The sequence below is a fragment of the Blennius ocellaris genome (assembly GCF_963422515.1).
Source record: "Blennius ocellaris genome assembly, chromosome: 21".
Classification (NCBI taxonomy): Eukaryota; Metazoa; Chordata; class Actinopteri; order Blenniiformes; family Blenniidae; genus Blennius; species Blennius ocellaris.
The window spans coordinates 3,269,651-3,289,808 of NC_137670.1; the positions used below are offsets into that span (position 1 = coordinate 3,269,651).

At 47.5% G+C, this 20,158-nt stretch overlaps 1 long non-coding RNA gene across 1 annotated transcript in view; it reads left to right on the plus strand.

The window, feature by feature from the left end:
* The window catches only part of LOC308145868, a 119,630-nt gene that overhangs the window by 23,478 nt on the left and 75,994 nt on the right, over positions 1–20,158 (plus strand). The window contains exon 2 of the long non-coding RNA XR_013937092.1: positions 1,119–1,206. This is a non-coding gene — a long non-coding RNA (uncharacterized lncRNA). The remainder of the gene's footprint in view (positions 1–1,118; positions 1,207–20,158) is intronic.

Below are 20,158 nucleotides of genomic sequence, written 5' to 3' on the forward strand. Positions count from 1 at the left end.
ACCACAACGTTTCAAGTGAAAACGCATCGGAAGGTTTCACGTTTACACTGTAGCTGGATTGTTGGGCCACTAGTTGGTGCTGCTGTTTGTTTTTATAATGAAGCCACACACACACACACAATCATATATGCACACAAAGAACAACACAGTATGAACATTACCGATGGGAGTACAGGATGCTGTTAACCCGTGACTCAACTGTAAAACTACCAATACGCACTATAGAACTGGAATATGTAATGTGCATTCGCCGTTTCACGCGGTTGTGGTGCTCGTTTTCTAGCATTTAGCATGTCGACGGAAGAAAAGTCGTTTCCAGCGAAGTTGAGACGCTTTGAAAAGTTTGTATTTTCCCCTGAAATCGTTGCAGTGAAAACAGGATCAAAAAGACGAAAGACAAAAAAACCCCCCACTTTCTAACTGTTTCTCAGATAGCTGAGGGAAAGTTCCGGAGTTTTCTCGTATTTCTACTTCAGTGGCACAATAAAAAGTTCAACTGGTCATCGCCGTGTGGAAGAGACCCGAGTTTAACTCGTGATAATTTACCCCCTGTTGACCCAGTTGCGATTACGTAATCCCTCCCCGAGGTGCCGTTGGTAAATAACGGGCCCTGTTGCATGAAGAGCGGCGCTTCCAGACAGACGATTAAGGGAATACCTGCACCGCTGCGGCAGACGGCGGCGCCGACTCCTCCCGGCCTTTCGGGGGCGTCTCCCGAGGTTCCAAGCGCCAAACTGTCCTTTGATTCCCGCGGCCGGCCTAAGCCCTCGCGTTAGACACACTTCATTTGGCTCAAGGATTAGACCGCAAAGCCTTTTAGTGTTAAGCTGGTCACATGAAAATCTAACATCGCTTTTCATAGACAACAAAACCTGGCAACCTCCTCCTTGGATTTATTTTACTCCCCCCTCCCCCTCGTCTCGGGCGATGAGGCTCCTCCCACCTCGTCCCCCGACTCGGCGGTACCTGCATGCATCAGTAGCCACGTGGGGTTTCCCCCCGTGTCGCACCGTCCCACAGGGTGGAACTGCATAATAGGTCTTTTATTTATTTGTTTATTTATTTCATTTATTTCCCCCCCTCCAAGAATCACATCGTTTTTTTCCTCCTAATTGCAGATTTTTTTTCCCCACGATCTGCGTCGAGATGAAAGCCGGGATCAAAGGGAAAGAAGCGACCCGGCGTTGAAGACGACTGACCGCCAAGGTAAGCGGCGTTTCTTTTTTCTTTCTTCTTCTTCTTCTTCCTCGAAGGCTGACAAATTAGCTGCCGCGTCGCTCAATATCCCTGCCGCCGCCGCGCACAACTTAATTAGACGGACGTCGCTGGTGTTGTTACCGTGATACCTCGCCGGTGTCACAGAGTCAAAAGGCCGGCGGGGAGGCGAGGCCGGTATTAGTTTTCCCTGCTGGAACACAGTGTCCCATTTCCACAGGTGCAGATATCACATTTGGCTTGTGGGGGGGAGGGGGGAGGGGGGGGGGGGGGGGGTGTACAGTACACATTTACAGCTCAGTGACGTGTTTGTCAGCTTCCCACTTTTTTGTTCACCTGTCAGCACTGGCCAGCCGTCGGGGAAAGATCAAAAGAGCGTTTTCTTTTTTTTTTTGCGCGAGCACATCTGCAGCGGCTTGATGCATCGGTACAGACGGCAGCTTTACGAGTGGGTCCACCTTCATTTACAAAGCAAATTGCACATCGGAAAACTTTGCATTTTTGCGCGGACTTAATGACGCCTCGGAATAATCTCGCGTCCTGCATCCTCCTGAGTGTGTGTGTGTGTGTGTGTGTGTGTGTGTGAGTTCCTCATTCATCTCTGCAGTTGAGTAAATTACCAACAAACTGAGTAAACGGACACGTTGGGATTCACAGTTTTTTTGGTTTCGTCTGTGTGCTGGCCGCGGGCCAACGCGACGTCACACAGTTCACAGACTGTTCCTCTCCTCCAGCGTTATCTCGCAATGTTGATGGACTTTACCTGTCTGCATCACCGTCCTCCGGCTTGTTAACACGACGTGCTTCGCCGACCTCCCCCCCCCCCCCCGACCCCCCCGGGCCTCGCCTCCCCTCCCGCTGATTGAAGCTGCTTTTTTTTTTTTTCCTTTTTATTATTGAACGATTCGTCGAAGCGGTTCTGTCGTACCTCCGTGTCGTCGCGTCTCAAGTTCCAAAAGAAGGGAGGAGCAGACAAGACGTACAAGCTTCACAATTCTTAGATACTCAACCAGTTGGTGTTTCTGATGTGGAGCTCCAGAGGGTCGCAGGTTCGACTCCCTGAGAGCGAAAACCTTTAACCAGCTGCGGTTCCCTGCGGCGCTCCCGAGTCGCTGCGCGTTAACTGCTAAGAAGGGGTTAATGAACTGTGCATTTTCTTAACAAGGAGCCCCTGGGCCAATTTGTTCTGCTTCTCTACACTTTCTGTGTCTCGTGGAGCCTCAATTAACAGATTTGCCAAAGGATGTGATGATTTCTAAGTGCGAGTTTGATGTTATTGGCGCTCGCTGCTCCACACAGTCGTGTTCAGCACAAGTGGCACCGTGTAAAAGTATTTCTGACAGTAAGAGGCATTTTCCAACGCAAGGAACATTCTCCTTAAAAGGCACATGTCGCGCCTGGTTTGTGTTTCTAATGCGCCGCCACACCGGCTGGAGCTCACCGACTCGGGGGGGGGGGGGGGTTCGCTCGCTCTGTCGGGACTCGCGAGTCTAAACGGGTGAAATCTCGACTCGGATCCTGAAAGAAACGGGGCTTAAATTGCTGTTTTGATGTAAATCAGAGATTAACTGAGAGATTCTGGCAGCTGGAATTGACACGGCGCGATTAGCGTGATTGTTTTCCCAGAGATTTACCGCTCGGTTGATCTTGTTGAACAGCGAAAGCACACAGTCCGGCGGGCGGGCGGCGGGCGGGCTGCGGGCGGCGGACGACGGCGGCGGGCGAGCGGCGCTTTGTTCCCGAAAACCGTTTAACTTTGGACGAGTGCAATCACCGGTTTGCGCGGTGCCAAGTTCCTTTTTGACCTTTTGGCTGCGGCTGAACGGAGGTGTGGCTGCTCCTTTAAGACCAGGCTTTTTTTTTTTTTTTTTTTCGCTCCAATTTCCTGCCTCCTGGCGGGAAGTTGGATGAACATGATTGATGCTCAAGTTGGCCAAGGGGGGGAGGGGGGGGGGGTACCCTGGAATTACCCACAAACCCACACGAAGAAGTTCATCATGGTGGATTGGGGCTCATGCGGCGGCGCCCAGTCGGCGGTTTCGAGCGCCAGCGCGGGAAGCGTCCTTGTGCCGCTAATGACTGCAACGTTAATGTGCTTTGGATTTCACCCAAGAGCGTTACTACGCACCCGAGGCACTTATTCCGAGCACACCTGGAACGCCAGCATGTGCTTAACGCCGCTTGATGCTTTGCTGAACCGACAGAGCTGAAGGGGGAGGCCGGGCCGGCGTGTTGGCTGGAAGTCGCGGGTCCACCCGGAACAATTCAAATTACACACACACACACACACACACACACACACACACACACACACACACATTCCTGCATGCAATCTGTCCTCGCCATTCAGGAAACCAAGATGTGTGCTGACACCTTTTAAAAACCACCAATCCGGAGAGAAACTTCACCCTCGGCGGAGGACTCCCAACTTTTTCCCCCCATTATGAGCTGCTAATAGAATTGTGTGATGTAATTATGTTCGATTTGTGTATAAAATGTGTTAAATCTGATTGAAAACCCAAGATCTTAAACGTCTCGAAGCACGGCCAGAACCCCACGTCTCCTTTCACCTGCGTACTTCCGAGCACCCCGAGATGTCTCCTCCTTGAGAAGAGGCGGATGGAGACCTTCATCACGACCTCGCGTTTTCTGGAGGCGTGAATGCTTAATTGCACACTTGAAATGTAGGGTTCCTCGTGTAGGGATTGTGAGACGCCGGCGGTGAAGTGAAAGGGTGTCGTATCGTCTTCAGCGTCGAATCGGTGCGTTGGAGTGACGACGTCTCTCGGCTCGTCTGCGATCCAACGCCTGAACTCCAGCGGTACGAGATGTGCTTTTTCTGTTGTTGAATGAAAACAACGCCGTCCCTGTTAGTCGGTGGGCGAGCGAGGGAGCGAGTGAGGGAGCGGTGGGCGAGCGAGGGAGCGTGGTCACTGTACCAACACACATCCCGCCCTCGTGCTCAAGAGGTGGCGGAGGGAACAAGCTGAGCCACTCCCCCCCCCATCTGTCACCGCCATCAGGGGAATCACTCTCCGGCTCCGACACACACACACACACACACATACACACACACACACACACACACACACACACACACACACACACACACACACACACACACACACACACACCTGGGCATGCATTTGCAGCCACAAATACAAACATGCTTGCACATAATCAAATGTACAAACATCCGACACACACACACACACACACACACACACACACACACACACACACACACACACACACACTGGTAGGGAGATAATCTGACATTTATCCCTGAGCGTCCGTAAAAAGCCGGCCGGGAGCCAGTCATTGGATTGCTTTTATTCATGGACAGTTTGATTCGCCACCTGGCCGGGTAATCCCCCCCAGATCCCCCCATCACCCCCCCCCCCCCCCCCCCCCCACCAAGACCCTCCCCCCCCCCGCCATCGAACCGCCAGTAGGAGACGTCAAAGTGACATTCAAAGATCGTTTCCACAACGGTTCAAGTGAAACCGCATTGTTTTTGTACTGTCGTTTCAGAATGTTTTGGAAAACGATGTAGTTTTCATGTTGGGCCACTAGTGGCCGCTGCTGTTTGTTTTTGTAATGAAACACACACACACACACACACACATATTCCGCTATAAATATTGGGTGTAGACATTCTAGTGGACATTCAAACGAGAGTTGGATTGTTATTTCGGTGACTGTCAAAATAAAACTACCAAGTCCCAGGAGATTATGGACGCGACGGAGGAAACGTTCTTCTGATTGTCTCTACTGAGCATGTGCAGAACTGCCAGTTACTACGACCGCGGTGACCAGGACCAGCATGCAGCAGCGTTCCCAAAAAGTAGTTTTTCTCTGTTTCCATGAAAGGTTCGACCTCGGGAGCCGTTTTCACAACGTCGTTCCGTAAAATGACGCCGCAAAAAAAACCAGGCTCTCCGGTGTCTCGTCTAGTTTTGTCTGAAGATTATTTCAAGAAAACATCATCTGATAAATGACATTTCCAAAACGGGACCTGTAAAACTGAGACGGCTGTTTGAGTTTTTTTTTTAATTTTTAGTAGGGCGGCGGCGGTTTTATTGTTTTGGACGATAAACGCGACGCAGCCGAGACGCCGACTCGCAGCGTCTCACACACGAGAGTCAGCGTGGGACTTTGTGAAACTCTGTGGTTTCTTGGACAGCGCTCTCATTCACTAAAAGGAAGTGGCTTCTCTCTCTCTCTCTCTCTCGCTCTCTTGTTCCTCTTTCTGCAGCTCTCTTCACACTCCGGTACATTTGTGCGGTATTAAAGACGGCCGCCGTTGGAGGTCACGGCGGAAGCGTCAGGCGTAAAACGCTCAAACCGCAGCCGCCAGATTAGCAAGAGTTTGTGATGTAATGTTAGGTTGTGCCGCTGCCGCCGCCGATCCGGCAACATGTGCGGACGTGTTTTTAATTACGTTCTTCTCGACATCAATATGTCGCGTCTGATACTTGTTGCAACTTTAGATTGTTTTCCGTCTCGTTTACGCAAAACCACATTTTCAAGCGAAAAGGCATAACTTTCTTTGCGTTTTGTTTGTTTACATGACAACAGTGCTTGGAGTCATAGAAACGGGCGAAAACACAACTTTCTGAAAACCGTCTTCATGGAAAAGAGTGTAAACATAACTTTTTGAAAACTGTCTTCAAGAAACGAGCGAAAACACAACTATTTGAAAGCCGTTTTCATAAAAAGAAACGGCCAAAAACATAACTTTTTGAAAACAGTCTTCAAAGAAACGGGTGAAAACTACTTTTTGAAAACCGTCTTCAAGAAACGAGCGAAAACAAAAAGCCATTTTCATAACAAGAAATGGCCAAAAACACAACTTTCTGAAAACCGTCTTCATGAAAAAGAGTGTAAACATAACTTTTTCGAAAACCGTTTTCAAAGAAACGGGTTAAAACTACTTTTTGATAACAGTCTTCAAAGAAACAGATGAAAACTACTTTTTGAAAACCATCTTAAAAGAAATGGGCGAAAATACAACTTTTTGAAAACCGTCTTCATAGAAATGGCTGAAGACACAACTTTTTGAAAGCCCTTTTCATGGAAACGGGCAAAAACACAACATTTTGAAAACCGTCGTCATGGAAACGGGTGAAAACAACCTTTTTGTTTTCAAGTGAAAATGTTCGTATCGTTTGTGTCTGTTTACACAACAGTTTTTAAAAGGTGGAACTTTTCAAAAACACTTGGTTTTGTCTCCGTGGAAACGGCCATAGCAACCGCTTATTCTGCACTCCTCTCAGGATGTGCATCACCTCCAGATATATGTCTTTTCCCGCTTGTCGCGGCGCACTTTTAATTACAGCCTCTAATTCGTTCATGAGTGCGTCTCTCGTACCTTCGCCGCTCGTCTCCAGGTGGTCCGGGACGCATTAATTCCAGGTAGCGGAATGATCCCCGCTGCATCGGCTCGGCGCGCCACCGCCGACGCGACGTGCCAGGCAACGCTTTATTTATTCCCCCCATTTAATATCAAAGAATACAAAAGTCATTTTAATTATCAGCAGGCGTGTTTCCAGTTTCACACAATATTCTGTTACAAGCCTCCCTGCAGAGTTTCCTTGTAAACAGTTCAGCTTTCATTCACGTCTTCTTCTTTGTTTTTTTTTATATGTTTTTAGCAGCTTGAAAAAAAAAAAGGGTTGAAAGGAGGCTTCTGCTTCTCGGCTGCATTTTTCTTTCACATGGCTGCATTAACAAGAGACTGTATCCAGGACGAGTGTGAGTCGTTTTCCAAGACTTCAACCAGCAGCTGTTGATCAGCGAGGAGGAACAATCTCATTTCAACACAGCCCCCTCTTGATTTCTAATTGACGCATGTCCTTTTGTTTTGTTGTATAACAAAAATATAAAACAGGGCAGGTGACTGTTCAGTAAATATACCTTTAAATATTGTTTTTTTTCCACATTTCTGTGTTGTTAAAAGCTCTTTCAAGACTTAATACATTGTAGTTTGCTTGGTTTAGCTTTTGTTTATTTCTTTGAAAGTGTGAATATAACAAAAAAAAAAAAAAATTACATATTGTGTCACAATTTATAGTTATTTTGATTCGTTTACAGATTTATTTCAAGATTGTTGGTGTTAAATTAAATTTCACATCTATTTATGATGTGGTTTCTAAATCTCAATTTAACACATTATATATGTGTTAAATATATATATGTAATACTGTGACCGCAAATTGACTGAATAAACGAATAAAAGGTTGTAAAATATGCACGACGGCAGAATGGACACAATAAACACAGTGTAGAATAATTAAAAACGACAGTGAAACGTGAAACGATTATAGTTTTCATCCTTTATAAGTCACTTAAAAGTTCAACATTATTTTGTTATGCACTTTTTTGTGCCACGATTCACTTATACACCAAAAATGTGTCCGTGTAATACATTCCTATCTATAGCTTCAACAAATTGTCTCTAAATATGATTAATTTCTCATGATGTTGGAACGAGATGTTCCAACGGTTCTACAATATCATTTAATCTGCATAACCTCGTGTATCTATTTATACATTAGGCCACACTTATGTCTCATACCACTGAAAAAAAAACATCAGTAATCAGTAGTTGACCGTACAAAAATGCGTATTCTTAAACCGAGACTTCCCTTTTTTTATATATATATAATTTGTGGAGAACGTTTCAGTCTGCTGAACCCACGATTCTCTCCACAGGTCCCTGCACAATGTATAGTAATGTACAGTAAATACAGTAAACACATCTGAATCCCTGCCGCAGTTGTTTTTTTTTTTTGGGGGGGGGGGGGTTTGTAAATATCTGTTGTATATAAACTAATTGCAGGTTGTGCAGAGAGCAGGTCGGGTGGTCTGTCGTTTACCCCTGTGGAGCGACAGCGTACCTCCGGTTCATCAAGTTGTTTACCTCCGTCATGCCCCCCCCCCCCCCCCCCCCCCCCCCCCCCCCCCCTCCGCAGAGGCTCTGTCAGTTGAAGCTCTGAGCAGGTGCGGCGTTCACTGATAGATATCTATATTTATATAGACTATAGCGTGTAGACACAGTGTGGCGTGTTGTGCCAGACGCCCCGCCCCATCCCATATCCCCCCACCCTCCCACTCCACCCCCCACCTCTAATATGGCGTGTTTGCTTTCGCTCTGTCGGGCCTCAGCTGTATGGGATTAAAGATAAGAGCACGCATGTATGGCTGCGGACCTTACAGCGTCTTTCACCTCTGGCTGAGGACAAAAAAAAAAAAGAGTACCGTGTCTGCGGGACAGTAGCTCGCGATAGGAGGGAGGAGAAAGTGCTGAGTCACCGCCTGCTGTACTTTATCACTGTTTGCAGCTGCGTCTGATAGCAAAGGGTTACATTTCAAAAGAGAGCCCAAAAAAACAACAACAAAAAAAACAAAAGCTGAGGCGTTGCGTGAGCACGGAGAGCGCACCAGGCGGGCAGGAGACCGCCGGGCATCGTTGGCCAGTTTGCAGAAGGGCATTCCTGCGCCTTTTGTTGTCGGGGCCACAAGTATTCCAGCCTCCGTCCGCCTCCGTAGTGAACTTTGCAGGAACGAAGCGGCGAGGGAGGAGGGGCGAGAGCGCGCAGACGTCCCGCCGCACACAGTGGACGGGTATTGTGTTCGGCCCGGAGCCCTGGTACTACAGTGTCGAAGCCGTCACAGACATAAATGTACACATTAAAAACAAAAAACAGCACAAACAAAAAACAACCCACCTCCCCCTATGCACATAGGGGGGATGGCGTGTACGAACGTGCGCAAGAGTGTTTTGCATGCGTCGGGATGCGGAGGGGATGGGCACAGGAATGCATCGCAGCCTTTGGATGAGTTCCAGATCACTGAGCCGTGTTCTGCACCTTCTCATTAAAGCCACAGTTCTTTAAGCTCGCCAGCCGGTTTCAACATGCCACGGCTACTTGCAGCCATATTGGGGCATTTCTTACCCCCCCTCCTCTTCCTCCTCCGGCAAACTTTTTATAATCACGATAAAATTCACGCCTCGCTTTTATTTAACGCCACGCTTCGGCTTCAGTGTTTGGCGAAGTCGTCATTGATAATATCGGCGCGACACGGGAGCCGATCATAATCAGCACAGACGCAGATTACCTCGCGTTTCGGTCCCTTCTCTTTTGGTTAGCGGCGCCGCGGAATGCCGCTAACCGTTAGTTTGTTTGGTTTTATATGTTGGATCCGTCCGCCACGCTGCCAGTCGAGGTGTTAATCTCCGTTACGTCAAAAATTCAGCCCACGTGCTTTTTTGGCAACGCGGCTCGTTTATTGGAAGCTCGTCCAAGTCTGTCAAGGTTAGTTTAGCTGAAGCCGTGCCAGCGGGCTGTGACACACCTCCTCTGTGTGTGTGTGTGTGTGTGTGTGTGTGTGTGTGTGTGTGTGTGGTGTGTGTGTGTGTGTGTGTGTGTGTGTGTGTGTGTGTGTGTGTGTGTGTGTGTGTGTGTGTGTGTGTGTGTGTGTGTGTGTGGTGTGTGTGTGTGTGTGTGTGTGTGTGTGTGTGTGTGTGTGTGTGTGTGTGTGTGTGTGTGTGCAGGTACTCACTATTTGGCCATATGTTATTTTGACCTGTTGCTTTTTTTTTTCTTCGGTCAAACGTTCATCGTTTAACATTTCCGCTCAAAACATTATCATGATTTCTTAAATCTTGAAGCATTTCGCGTGTTGACCCGTTTCTCACCTTCCCATTTGAAACAAGAAGACGTCTAGTTCTTTATTTATCGCTTTGCATGTTTGAATAATCCTGGTTCCACAGCCATTTTACAGCCTTCTATATGATCTGAGGCGTCTTGGAGTTTTTTTTTTAAACCATTCTACTGTATTTTTGTTCATTTCCTACAGTAATTGTTTGACTTTTGTGAAAAATATAGACATTTTCATCACGAGTACTCGGCGCCACAACAAAGAAAAAGCTTAATTTGTATATTTAAAGGTTATTATTGCCCTATTTTACCTGTCGTTACCAATCAAAATCAGATTGGTCCAAATGTGGGCCCTCAACTAAAATGTGTTTATCATTAGATTTTAAGTTAAATGTAAAATAACCTCAGACTGTCAGTGTTACAGTACGCGGTTCCTTCTCAGCGTGTGTCTGCACGTTTGTCGAAATACCAACGCGTCTATTCCTTCTCTATTTATTCAAAGTGTTTTCTCACAGTTTATTGACATCAGGAAGCCGCTGCGTGATGCGAGCAGATAGACGGCGAGCGTGGCGAGTCGCGGTTTGTCACAGTGTACAGAAACCTTGACCTTCGACCTTCTTCTCCCCCCCCCCTCCGTATAATCGGTGCCCAGCTGCCGAGGTCAGGTCAGTCGAGCTTACCGACTTTTTCTGGTGTGTGTGTGTGTGGGGGGGTGGGACAACAACAACAACAACAACAACACGGTGATGTAATCTGAATGCGCTGCCTGGTAAGCGTTGAGTAATCGGAAGAAGCTCCTCGTGGAGATTTCTCCGGGGTGGAGCAGACGTCTGCAAACTCTTTAAGTCAAATAGTACATCGTGGTAAAGGGCTGTACGTTTTCTGTTCCGCTTTAAAAGATATGCTTGATTGACATCCATTGTTTAGAGCAATGTTTTGGTCATTCTTGTCGCCTAATAGTGTAAAATAAGTTGTATTGAGTGTTTATATGTAGCCTGAACTGGTCGCGCCTGTTACACTTTTACTTAATGTGGCATCATCTCAATTTTCCGCTTTTTATTCCGACAGCTTGTGTGTTTTTATGCCGTGTGGTATAAAAACTCTGTGAATCGTTGTTGATTCACAGAGATGGAGATAGAAACACCAAAAATTCAAGTAAAATGTCTTTAAAACAAACTCGGAACTCGAAACTTGGACAAGCACGTGAAGGGAGAAATTGTTAAAAGACAACAACAACAACAAACATATAAAATAACACCCCTGTCCCAGCTGATGTGAATTCGGGGCAAGAGAAAGAGCACTGTTTTTTTTTTTTTTAATAAGAACAGTGTAAGTGTTTGTATTCAGTCCTGTAGTTACTATGTATGTCGAGATCTTGTTAAACAAATCATGGAGCCCATTTCTAATTTAAATACATGTTAGTTTTATGATTCAGTTATTGTTTGGTTTTTTTTGGTCGGATCCTAAAATCCATGGTTCGCTTCCACTTCCTGTTCGCCAGCGACTCTATGTTTCATGCCGCTGCAGCTTTAATCCACTTCAGTTTGTTAACTTCAGCTCGTCGTGACCTTCCGTGCCCCTTCCTGTCGCTTGTCCGGCTGCAACTCTTTGAACCAGTTTCTCAAAGAGTTATTTAGGACACGCGATGATATGGATTCTAAAGTCCAGGTCTCCAGACGTCGGCTTGCAGGTGAACGGCGTCGTTTCAAGGATCGCCCGCTCCAGTTTCAACCCGGAGCCGCGGCGACAAGAAGGACTTGATTGAATTAATTCTCCGGGCCCCGGCGTCGCAGCTTTTGGTGTCTGTTTAGCGGAAAAATCTCACCCGACCTCATAAAGTCTGGACGCGTTACCGTCACGCAGGCGAGGGGCTGCTCGTTTTAACGGAAATCGTCTCGACCGTCCGAAAAAACCCGCGGAATACAGTACTCTCTTCTGCTTTTCCGCGAATGTATTCAGACCTCGGGGTGAATCTTGGAGTTCGTGTGTTTTTCTTTTTCATCCCCCGTGCGTTTGTATCACTTACTATATTTGGCTGCATGTGTGTGTGTGTCTGATTGCATCGCTCACTCGTTTGTCTGCATGTGTGTGTGTGTGTGTGTGCATGCCTGCATGCCCAAGGCTGTGTGACTTCATAGTATGTGTGTGTGTGTGTGTGGATGTTTCCAGCGGCCTCCATACACTCACTGCAAGGCAGCAGTGGGAGGCGATGCAGAGGCATATGTGGTCAGGACAGGCCTGTGTTTTATGGAACATACTGTACTAAGCTGCGCCGCTGCAGTCAAGGTGCTATAAATAGAAGGTGCTGATAAAGAGGGAGGAAAAAAAAAAGAGTGGAGGGAGGGGAGGGGAGGGAGGGAGGGGATCAGTGTGCGAAACAGACTCGTCAGGTCGGTTCCCGTTTGAACGCTCAGCCGGGAGGCGAAGGATCCCTGGAAGACCAGACTGGAGTAAAAAAAACAACACGAGGTACATGGTAACCCAAAAAAACAAAAAAACTACCATTCCTCTCGATTTATGCCTTTCGAATTCAAGGTCAGGGTCTGGGAATTTTTTGCAGACTTGATGTATTTATGATTTCCACTGGCGAGGTAACACGCGGCCTCGCACAGGTGCAGCGCGCAGGACTGGAAACCACGTCGGACTCCGACCACGGAGGTCCGCCGGAGGAAACACCGCCCGCCCGCCCGCCGAGCACGGCTGATATTTATTGAGGCGTCGAGAAAAACCAGACTCGAGGATGTTGTTCGGGTGAAATTGATTAGTTGGTACGACTTTGCAAGGTGAGGGAGCGGGAAGACGGCGGTTTGATTCCCGGCTGTGGAATGTTCTCCCCGTAGGCGTCGGGGGGAACCCTCAAGAAACTTGTTTTGGATTCTGGTGTATATTTCCGGTTTAATCGTGAATCAATAGCATACAAAATCCTCAATATAGAAAAGCACAGGGTTGTTTCTTTGGTCTTCTCCAGATTCTACAAGGTTCCATTATCACGTGTTTCTTTCTTCTTTAGATCTAAGATTTAAGCCCCCTGTGACCTCTGGCGCCCCCTACAGGAGGCTCCAAACCCAATCCCTGTGATGAACCGCCTTTGTTCCAGAGTTTTGTCTGAAGATTGTAGTTCAGTTCCTGCAGCAGTTCTTGGGTCTGGGCCTTAAGGTTTGGAGTTTGCATTCTCTCCTTGGTTTTCTTCCGCAATCTGTTGCAGGGTTGGGCAACTTTTGATTGCTGCAGACATTTCATACCCGCGAGAAGAGCGGCAATAGTTGCCGTCAGTGTCTGCTACGTGATTGATTCCTGTACAATTTGTCTTAATTCGTCCCTCAGCGGGTGGATTTCAGTTTCTGGGTTTGAGTCCCGGCGGCAGCAGGAAGGTCATCCGGTGGAAAAAAAGTAGATTTTCTGTAAAAAGAATAGCATTTGAATGGACTCGTCATACAGTCTCCTCTCTTATACAAGTTTCAAACTCCCTGGAGTTTGCATCTTCTCGCTCTTCCTTCAGTTCCCCGTGTGTCGTCCGGTTGGAGTGTGAGTAATTGCCCGTCTGCCTTCGTTAGCCCTGAGGTTTGACTGGCAACCCGTCTGAGCAGGACGAACCACGACTCCCGGCCCGGCGTGACCCTAATTTCGACAAAGTGGGTGTGGAAGACGGATGGCTTCCCATTTGAATTCAGGTGACTGTGGCACAATAAAGCGTCCTCTGCGAAGAAAACAACCTTGACCCAGAAATTGGACTGAAAAAGTTCCCCCAAACCCGGGAAAGCATTAATCAAAGTTTCACAAAAGAGGACTGATCTCAGGACAGTCGGATCGGGTCAAAACAGCCTTCGCGTTTCTTTTATAAACTCTTTTTTTTTTCCCCACCATCCTCAGTGGTGCCGCCGACCCAATTTACACTTTAGCATTAAAACACCTTTCACGAGGTAAAAATGTCTTTCTGTGAACTTACCAAATGAGATTTTCTAACTAAAGTCACCACTTAGACTCTAATCTAATCGACTTTATGTATAAAACAGTCGGTGGACTCTGAACAGTTCCAGGTGACGTCCTCTGTTGATCTAATATCGTCCTCAAAGACACACAGAGGACCACTTGCTGCCTTGCCTCTTTGCCAAATGTGCTGTTGATGTTATTAAATGTATTTGTCTGCTCGGCCCGTCATAATGGGACCATTACAGCTGAAGGCTGGAGCTTATTCTGACTTATGAGCTGTCAGGCGGTTGATTTCATTTTGTGGCCGGCGTTACCCAGAAGAGACTCTCCGCCGTTTTAGTTTGAGGGCGATGCTCGGATTACCGCTCGCGTGCGACGCCGTGTTCGGCCCTCGCAAATGGAAGAGCGAAATGTTTCGTTGTTTCTTGGGGACCGGACGCGACGTCGGAGACTTCCGAGGTTTTCTACTTTAGGGGCGTTTAAGGCCCCATTGACATGGTGTTGTGCAAAACTTTTGTGGCGTTTTCGGAGTCCGTTTATATGACAATGGTGTCACTGGAGTCACTTTTTTTTTTTTTTAATCGGCTCTTGGGGTTGAACTTTTTTAAAAACGCTCGGCAGAAACGCTGCTGCTGGTCATGCGCGGTTTCATTTCCAAAAAAACCAACAACCCAACAGCATATAAGTACATATTTTGAATTTTTTGCTGTCGTTTCCGAGGAAATTCGAAAATCGATGCAACGTTGAGAGTCGATTAAACAACCCCTCACGAGGTCCTTCCCTTTAATAGTGTTTAACGGGTAAATGTGAAGCAATAAGCACCGTCACAGATTCCTCTCCTTTCCTTCCCTGCGCCTGAAGGATTAAAACCTCGTCGTTTCTTCTCGCGCTACGACAACAAGCGGGTAAAGCGAAGGTCTAAATCAGACCCGTCCACATGCCGCTCTCACTTTATCTAAGCAAACACGGTTCCCCGCTGCCGTCATTCATGCTACGTAAGCTCCGTTGCAAGCAGTTGGATCAGAGGTGCAAACAATTTGTTTGAGGAGGTGAAGGAACGGAGAGAAAGCAGCTCTTCCTGAGAGCGAGTGACTCACCGCAGGGCGACGACGACGACTCTCATTTCTCCTGCCGAGGCCAAAAGGAAAAGAAGAAAAAAAAAAAAAAAAACTCAAATCACCAGAGAGGTTTCTCTGTTCTCCGCGGAGACGAAAATTGTAAAAAAGCTCTTTACGAGGTGAAAAGGAGAATCGCCAGATTCGCCGCGTTGCAACGCTTCCAATTTGTGATTCTGCGTCACAAGACGTCAGTGATGATGTGCAAGACTTGTGCGCTCTTTAAAAAAAAAAAAACAGACGGGATACGAGAGGGCAAAACAATAACGAAAAAAACATGGATTTTCCCTGCTCCGATAAGTCGCTGTGACATCATCGTTAGAGGAACAACGACCGCTCCGCTCAACGCCGCCTCTGTTGATCTTCTCTCTATTTATTACGCCTATTTGGAGCTGACTACACTATAAAAAGAGGTTTTGCGGTCGAAGCTGCCTCAGCTCCTTTTTTTTTTTTTTTTTTCTTTTCGAAAGTCAGTTCCACTAAAAAGCAGGGCGTGCTTTAAATATCCACTTTAACTGTGCCCGACTAATAAAACCTACTATTTCTGCAAAACGCTGCCTTCCTCCTGCCTTTAAAAATAAGTCGATTCAATAAGACGCTTTGTTTGAGTCTCCCTCTAATTTATACGTGCGTGAAACTGGGGATGATCAATACAAGCTTGTTTTAGCTTTTGCTGTCAAACTGTGCAGAACTTTGTGTGCAGTGTCGAAACACAGTGAAGAAGGTTTCGTTTAGTGCAAATAACTTTTAAAATCTATTGGGATTTTTTAACTAAAATTGCTAATTTGTAAAATTCAAACTATATAAAACATTTAAAGCTGTGTTTTACAACATCTTTGTAATTTTTTTTGTTGAGGGGGGCATTATTGTTTCAGAAAAGTTTCATGTTTAAACAACGTTTTGAAAAAAATGTCTGTTTACACAGAAATGGCAGAAACACTGGAAACAGTGTTGTTTCTATGTGCGGCCACTAGTGGGTGCTGTCGAAACCACACACACACATGCAGTAGAGAATGCAGCGCTTAAAAAAAAAAACGAAAAAAATGTTGCATTTCAGTGGCTCCGAGCACCGTTGCCGTGGAAACGGGAGTCCCAAACCACAACAGATGTTTTCTGTTTTCACGTGAAAACGCTGTCGTGTAAACAAAGAAACCTACAACTTAAACGAGAGTTCATAACTTCTAAAAGTTCACATTTGGACACACTTGCAAACCACAAGTTATCCAATTAGTTTTGTTTTAAACTTTTCCCCCGCGTGATGTATTTGACATTAAAGACACGCGATATATTAACGAGTCACTTTTAGTGACTTTAATTTAAAAAAGCGTCGCATCATATTTGATCCTCCGGGGAGTATTTTTGGTGCCGATTCTAATTATTTTCCCACCAAATGAAGGGGATTTGCTCCACTGGCGACCTGCCAGCGGGATCCCGGACCAACAGGTTAGCAACCGCTGCGCTCGCTCGCTGCGCTGCCCCAAGCTAACCTTGGGAAAAAGGACGAATTTAGTGAAAACCCTGCTGACATTGGCTTCCTGTCCACGGTTGGTGGACAGATGCCTAATCTGGATTAAATGTGAAAATGTAAGTGGTATATATATATATATAAGTTTTTTTTTTTTTTACTGTGTGTAGATTTCGATCCCACGTCGTTCCTCAAAGCTTTGTTAGCGACAACATTCACAGTGTTTCTCTCGACCTTGACGGCGTTTGACCTCCTCTCTGCTCCCACACTTCCAGTTGCTCCCCGGGCTTTCTCTACAATTTCATATTAAATTCAGGCGTGGCGGTGCAGGAACACACTAACCCCCCCCCCCCCCCCCCCCCCCCAAAGGCCTCACAGTCCACAACATGCCTTTGTGACTGGGTTCTCACAACACGTGACCTCGCAGGCACGTTGAGTCTTAACGTCTTCCGGGGGGTGGGGGGGGGGGGGGGGGGGCGTCTCGTCTCGTCGACCGACTCCCATCGACTTCCATTTGTTTCTTGACCGACGTTTTTTTTTTCTTTTCTTTTTTTTCGTTTGCGTCTCCGCCGTGGCACAAGTCGGCGTGATTTAGAGGAGCACACGTGAACGTCTGCTCACCTCCCCTGCACACATTGTAAACCCTAACCCCCCCCCCCCCCCCGAATGGGAGAAACCCTCCCATTCTTCTCTCTTCTCCACATTTTTTATTGGAGCACTGCAAACACTAGCATGTCTACACACACACACACACACACATCATATTCACCACATTCTCCCCGCCTTTCTTGACTTTTTTTTCCCCCCACTTTTAATGCCAGTTCAGGGCTGGTTTTTATGGCCTTCCCCAACCCCCCCCCCACCCAAAAAAAAAAAAAAAAACCCCTCACCCCCCTCCTCTCTTACTGTGTTCCTTCAGGAATTTTGGCCCCAGTTCAAAAATCCTAAATCAAGTCCAGGCCGCTGTGGCAGCCGGGGCCCCTTCGCTCCACGTCTGTCACCCCACATGTTGACCCCGGGGAGTGTTTGTTGTCGGAGAAGAAGATGGGGGGGGGGGGGCGGTTAGAGGGGGGGGGGGTGCTGACAATCAGGCCTCTGACAACCTGTCCCGAGAAGGGTCACATACTCCAGTAGCGGCTCGCCCTTGTCCCGCACCCCGTTTGTCATTTTCTCACTTCTTCCACTCCAGAGTTTGGTTTTCTTGGAGTCGCTTCCTGACAAATTGTCCACCGGCGTTTGGCTAACCTCTGTGGCCCGCATCCGTCTCCGTCTCCGTCTCCTCCCGCGGCTCCCAAACCACCTCAGCGCTCCCGCAACCCGGCCCTTTGTACCTCGCCGTGTACTTCCGGGTTTTAAACCTCGACGCCTCGGCCGTTATCCCAACCGATCGTCTTACAGCAGCAATGGCACAAAGCCCCGCTTCCTTGTAAACGTTTGAAATAAGTTGCCTTTTCGAGAAGGACGTTCGTTTTCAACCAGCGACGATTACCAGTATTGGGTATCTGGTCCGCCGTACCGTCGAAAAAAACAATATCCCTGAAAAGACGAAAGCAAAAAAACTCGTTAAAGAGCGTAGATATTGTCTGAGTCTGTTCTCGTTGCGTGTGTTCATGTAGAAATGTGTCCCGAGGCCTGCAGCGCTCCCTCCTCGCCTCCTCGCCTCCTCGCCTCCTCGCCGTCTCTCTACCTCTGTATGACCCTCGTGTCTCGTTCACCCGTCGTATTCCGTCCTTCTGCACCGTGCTCGCTTTAATTGATGGTGTGCACTGGTACGGGCTTGTATTTGTGCCAAAATTCTGAGCGAGCGATGGGAAAATTTGAGCGCAAAAAAATGTATTGTGCAAGCGCACTAATAGCAGTTTGAGGAAATATTTAAATTGCGCAAAGAAAAACTTGAGATTGCGCGCTCAAAAATCATTTCTGCGCTCAGATTCTTTCTCTGTGCGCTCAACCTCTCTCTCTCTCTCTCTTTCTCTCTCTCTCTCTCTCTCTCGGGCGTCGAATTCTGATTGGTTACTTCGGATTCTGGAAGTTCCTCATAACCAACGAAGAAGAAGAGGGAAAAACAAACTGCGAGGGAAAACATGTTGTAATCCAGGATCATTATCTTTAGTTTTCCTTATTTCTGTTTTCCCTCGCAGTTTGTTTTTCCCTCTTCTTCTTCTTCTGAAGAATCTGAGCGCAGGAATGATTTTTGAGCGCGCAATCTCAAGTTTTTCTTTGCGCAATTTAAATATTTCCTCAAAATGCTATTAGTGCGCTTGCACAATACATGTTTTTGCGCTCAAATTTTCCCATCGCTCGCTCAGAATTTTGGCACAAATCTAACCCCGTACACTGGAGTGGCGTAAAGTTTAGATCGGCAGATCTCCGTCGGACACAGGGATCCCTTCTTCTTCTTCTTCTCTGCTTTAATGTGGCTTGGTGGACACAAGGCTTGGCGCGTATGGAGCTACTCAAGACAGTATTCTTTTTTTTTCTTCTCTTTCTTTTCTTTCCCTACATGTGTGAGATGCTCAGATGACAAGTCTGCTGCACATTAGTCCAATGATTTAGTGAGTTTGGCTGCGGCGCCAACATCCCCCCCCTCCTCCCCCCCTTTCCCCCTCCTCCCCCCCTTCCTCCAATGGTTCATCCGTCTCTTGCTTGTCCATTGTATTCGGTCTGGTTCAGATTGGCGGTTTGACGGCCCCCCCCCCCCCCCGTGTGGGAGGGGCGGCGACACATGTGCGCGGCGGATGTGTCGTACTCGCCAACTCCGGGCGTTTTTTTTTTTTTCGGCAGCTGTCACTGTCGTGTAGGCAAAAAATTAGGGCCGGACAATTTTCGGATCGCGCCGTTCAAAGGGAGCGCATTGTTGCCGTCATTAAAGCCTTTTAAGCTCTGCGTGGAGCCGCGCTGGAAACGGCTACAATACATCCTAAAGAGAGAGAAGAAACACACACACACACATCAGGAATAATCCCGAGGAGCCAAAACGAAGTCAAAAAAAAGACAAAAAGCGGCGAGCTGATGATTACCATATTTTCAATGGGGGGGGGTTCTGTTTTGGCGGCGCTCCTGGTTTTTAATGGCTGCACATTCATTCACCGCCGCACAAAGGCATCAAACAAAATTTGTGCGGCGAGGGATTGAGTGGCGTTTTGGACGAGGGCGCGTTTCGGACACGGAGACGTCGCCGTCAAGGTGGCGAAGGAGCCGCCGGCGATCATTCATCATCCTCTCTGGGCCCGCTGTGATCCTTCTCGTGAGCCGAACGCGACTGACGGGACCTTTTCCTAACTTGTTTAGGGGCTGTACCCCCCACCCCACCCCCCACCCCCCCGCTCGCCCAACATCATTATTGAATTAGGAGCCGTCCCGTTTGATCGTGTGTTTAGTCTTCAACCTCTCCCATGAAACCTCTTGCAGGAGTGTTTGTTGACGGGCGTCCCGCCCTTCAGATGTCGTCGTGCCCCCAGCTTGACGGTCCGAACCCCTCTTGTTTGGGAATGTGGCATTGTGGGTAATGTAGGAAAAGACTCCCAGGCTTGTGTTGTTTCGATTCGCGAAGTCTCAGCCACATCAAGCGTCTGCTTTATTAGCTGCAGAGTCGGTCTCGGCGACCCGGCGGGTCTGGAGTGAAGCGTTCGCCGCTGAAACGACGGAATAAACGTCCAATTTGAGGAAAAGAAGCCGCGGTGTCCTCACACACCACATCAAGATTAACCCGACTGAAACGCACACTGTGAAACAGATAATGTTGAATAGCGACGGTCAAGAATGAG